The sequence below is a fragment of the Myotis davidii genome, unplaced genomic scaffold (assembly GCF_000327345.1).
Source record: "Myotis davidii unplaced genomic scaffold, ASM32734v1 scaffold201, whole genome shotgun sequence".
Classification (NCBI taxonomy): domain Eukaryota; kingdom Metazoa; phylum Chordata; class Mammalia; order Chiroptera; family Vespertilionidae; genus Myotis; species Myotis davidii.
In genome coordinates, this window is record NW_006297819.1 from 20,514 (window position 1) to 25,451 (window position 4,938).

Genomic DNA, 4,938 nt, shown 5'->3' on the forward strand with positions numbered 1-4,938 from the left:
TCATCTTATAATCAATGAAACTTACGGTGACATCAATTAATCTGAAATAGTTAAGGATGAACATGATTACTATTGCACTTCACAAAATTTAAAGATTAAGTGGTAAGTATTAAATTTTGGCCTAGTATTTATCTATTGAAGGATAGTATAGATATAATCCCATAAAAACATATTAATTATAACGATCCTATTGAGGATATAATTTAATACATTACAAATTATTGTCTATATAAGTACTCGTGGAAGAAATTTCTGTCTGTTCTTGGAACCCGGAATTGTTACACAGCTCCTAAGCTTTTGTTTTGTTTACCTCTTAAGGACCTTTTCCTATATAATAAAGAGTTAATATGCAAATGGTCATCACACCCTCACGCAGTCACACTGTAATGGTTCAGACACTCAACTCTGCGGAGAAAGGAATGGGGACCAGCCAGGCACAAATGAGCTCACGAGAGAGGAAAGGGGGCCAGTCAGGCACAAATGAGCTTTCGAGAGAGGAATGGGGACCAGCCAGGCTGTGATCCGGGAGAGGGGCAAGCTGCCTGCCCTGCGGTCCCAGGTGCCAGCGGCTGCGCCTGCGACTGCACCTGCGGCCCAACCCGGGAGAGGGACAAGCCACACGCCCCGTGGTGCCGGGCACCAGTGGATGTGCCTGCAGCCTGGGAGAGGGACAATCTGCATACCCCACAGTCTTCGTGGTCCTGGGCGCCAGCAGCTATGCCTGTGGCTCAGGAGAGGGACAAGCCACCCGCCCACAGTCCCCTGTGGCTGCAGCTGGCCCGGGCAAAGCTGGCTCAGGTCCTGGATGCCTGCAGCCGGCCAGAGGAAGAGAAGCCCAGGTCCTGGGTGCCTGTGACCAGCTGGAGGAGGGAATCCTGGGTCCTGGGTCCTGGGTGCGGGGCGAGACAGAGGCGGTTAGGGGCAATCAGGCAGGCAGAGGGGTTAGGGGTGATCAGACAGGCAGGCAGGTGAGTGGTTAGGAGTCAGCGGTCCTGGATTGCGAGAGGCAGACGGACATCCCCTGAGGGATCCTGGATTAAAGAGGGTGCAGGCTAGGCTGAGGGACCCCCCCACCCCCATGCATGAATTTCGTGCACTGGCCTTTAGTATTTTATAACTGATCATGTTTCTCTTTGCAGTGCCTGCCAGAAAGCTCAGAGCTAAATGTATGGCTTACCCATTGTAAGTTTGGAGGATATTACAGCTTCCGTTATCTGTCCCTTCGTCTTGCTTTTACTCTGCCATTATTTCTTACCTATTAATTTTTTTGTCCTAACTTGTTTTTATTTTATTCTTTGTAAGCCTCTAAACTTTAAATAAGAACTTTGAATAAAGTGAGTAGCGCATATAAATAATTACAGGTGATAGGCATTTACATAGTCAAACTCATTAGTTCTGGGTTGGTGCTGCCTGTGTGCCCACAGGATGAAGCAGGAAGTTACACTGAACTCGGTGCCCATCTCAGGTCTCAGGACCCATTATGTAGGAGGAGGTGGGAGGTCAGGCTTCACAATATCTTTCCTTGGAGCCATCACATCTCAGGTGTTCCGGGGAGGTGATTGCATAATATCTCCTTTTTCCTCACTGGTCTCCATTTTCAGTGCTCGCCTTAGCAGTACAAACAAAAATGCATTACAAGGGGAGGCTTCTTGCCTTCAAACATCTTCCTTTGCTGCCTAAAATCCCACCAGACCTAGAATTATTGGGCCAAGAAACCAATGGCTGTGGAAGGACTAAGAATTGAGTCCTACTTCCTTCCACAAGTAGGCGTGGATAAGGAACAGCATCTATAAAACTGAAGGGGACATTCGAGAGCCCAAACACCTCTCCTTTTAGAAATGAAGAAATTGAAGCTCCCTGAGCTAATGTGATTCACTCAAAGGCATACAGTTTATAAATGTTACAAACCAGGACTAGAACTCCTGGCTCCACACCCAGGGAATGTCAGAAAATTGATTTTAAAGGAACTGTATCGCATGGTACAGTTCATTATATATATCGAGTCCATCACATGTATAAACTACTCCACCTTTCAAGCTGGCAGGGAGCAGCAGTTCCTGGAGACTCAGTGTTCATCCAGGTATCACAGTCATGACCATGAGAAGAGAAATTAAGCAGAACACGAAGAGACAGACTGGGAGACAGAACACAGAAGAGCAAGTAGCACAATCCAATTCAAAAAAATGGGCAGAGTTCCTAGATAGAAACTTCTCCTAAGAGGACTAAGAGACAGGTGAAAGAAAGCTCAAAGTCATTGATCATCAGAGAGATGTGAATTAAAACAACAATGAGGTATCACCTCACACCTGCCAGAATGGATACCATCAATAAATCAAAAACAAGTGCTGGTGAGGATGTGGAGAAAAGTGAACCCTCGTGCACTGCTGGTGGGAATGCAGACTGGTGCAGACACTAAGGAAAACAGTATGTGTTTTCTCAAAAAGTTAAAAATGGAACTCCCATTTGACCCAGGGATCTCACTTCTGGGGATATAACCTAAGAATCCCGAAACACCAACCAGAAAGAATATATGCACCCCTACGTTCATAGCAGCGCTATTTACAATAACTAAGATCTGGAAACAGCCCAAGTGCCCATCCGTAGATGAGCTGTGGTACATTTACACCATAGAATACTATGCAGCAGCAAAAAAGAAGGATCTCTTACCCCTTGAGAGAGCATAAAGGGACCTGAAGAGTATTATGCTAAGTGAAATAAGCCACTTAGAGAAAAATAAGTATCCCATGATCTCACACATATGTGGAATCTAATGAACAAAAAAACCTGATGAACAAAATAGATGCAGAGACATAGAAGCATGGAAAAGACTAACGAATCGTAGAGGGAAGAGGAGTGGGTGGGAAGAGATTTACCAAAGAAATTGTATGCATATATGCCTAACCCATGGACGCAGATAATAATGTGGCGAAGGCCTGGGGGAAGCAGGGGTGGGGTGGATAGGGTCAATGGGAAAATAAGAGGACATCTGTAATACTTTCAACAATGAAGATAAGTTTTTTATAAAATTAGAGGGAAAAGATGTAAAGGGTAAGATTATGAAGAGAAGCGGAATATATGTAAAAGATAGAGACAAAAATAGGAGACAGAAAGATAACAGAAATGAGCAAAAATAAAACATAAACAATGGGACTATGGGATGAAAGGTGAGTAAGAAAGAAATAATAAGGAATACGACACAAGAGAGATGAGGAATGCCCCAGGGGAAGTCAAATGCTCAAAGATGTTGTAGGTAGCAGGTGGAACCACACATTAAGGACTGAATGTTTTAGAAACAATGTATTCATTTGTAAGATGTTGAGAGGCACCAATATATTGCCTTCAAGTGAAAGTTAATACAACTTTTAAAAAAGCAAAACCTACAAATAAAACCCAAAAGTTTCATGGGTAAAGTTTTAGTAGGAGGAAATTTATTAATATAGGAATGGATTTAATTTTGTCTGCAGGGAATGAGTTAAACTGGGATAAAAAAAGAACTGTCACCCTAGGAATAGTCGATTTTTCTTTAAAAATGCGAATTAAGCATGGGATCTCAATTGTTACTTAGGAAAGGAAAGTTACAATTAGCTGCTGTAAGACCGTGCTCTTTGGTTCTTGCTTTGTTTCACAGTGGCTTTAATTAAAGGCCCAGTGATGTGGGAAATTCACATTAATTATTCATCTGCAAACATTTACATAGGCTTCCCTGTCCCCCTTCAATAAATTATCAACTTCACATATACATAATTTAATCAAACGACTAAAAATATACCATCTCCAGCTTCAGTCCCGCCTCTCTGGGTTTTGTCTCTTCAGTGTTATTTGTTACTGGAGAAGGTGTCCTGCTGTTATTAAGAAAGAAGAGAAGAAAGTGTGTCTGCTGAAACTGTGTAGATGGTGTTTACTTCTTTCCACGCTGTCATATTGATGGGTGTAAAGCTGTGGTTTGCAAATGTCCTTACTTTTTTTTTTTTCTTTTTTGGATCAAGATGAGAGGTACCAGAGAATTGTGCTATTATTAAAAAGGCAATATGACATTGGAATGTATTAATAGAAGCATAATGTTCAAGAATAGAGCAGCAGTAAAAAGAAAAGAAAAAGAACAAAGCAGCAGTTTCTCCTATAATCCTCAGAGTGTGAAGAACCAAAGCTTCAGCTACTAAGCCTGGAAAAATCATAAAAAGGGAAATGTCTAGTGGTTACAGCTGAAAGATAAGAATGAGCACAGAGAGCCTAGGGTGAAATTAGAAATGCAATTTGAGGAAAATGCCATTCTAGAAGGCAGAGGCACAGTTTGATAAGTACTTAGTAGGTCTGCAATGTGGCCTAACTCTTAAAGGTACATTGGCAAGCAGTTAAATGCAAGAATTCATAAAGGGTGGTAACGGGAAAACCTAGACTTTGGAGCCAGCTAGACCTGAATTGAAATCTCAACTCTGAGTTTTGGACACTTGAACTTTTCAAAGTCTTATTAATTTTGATAGGCAATGTCTTAGCCAAGCATCATTTGATTATAAGGCACAGAAACCAGATTAAGCATGGCAGGTTTGCTATAAGGAAATAAAGGAGTCTCAGGGAACACATATACACTACAAAAACAGAGCTGGGCTTTATGGAAATTGGAAAGTTTCCAGGCAGCTTTTTCCTTCTCTGCATGTTCTCCTAGTGCAGTGGTTCTCAACCTTCCTAATGCCGCGACCCTTTAATACAGTTCCTCATGCTGTGGTGACCTTCAACCATAAAATTATTTTTGTTGCTACTTCATAACTGTAATTCTGCTACTGTTATGAATTGTAATGTAAATATCTGATATGCAGGATGTATTTTCATTGTTACAAATTGAGCATAAAGCATAGTGATTAATCACAAAAACAATATGTAATTATATATGTGTTTTCCGATGGTCTTAGGCGAACCCTGTGAAAGGGTTATTTGACCACC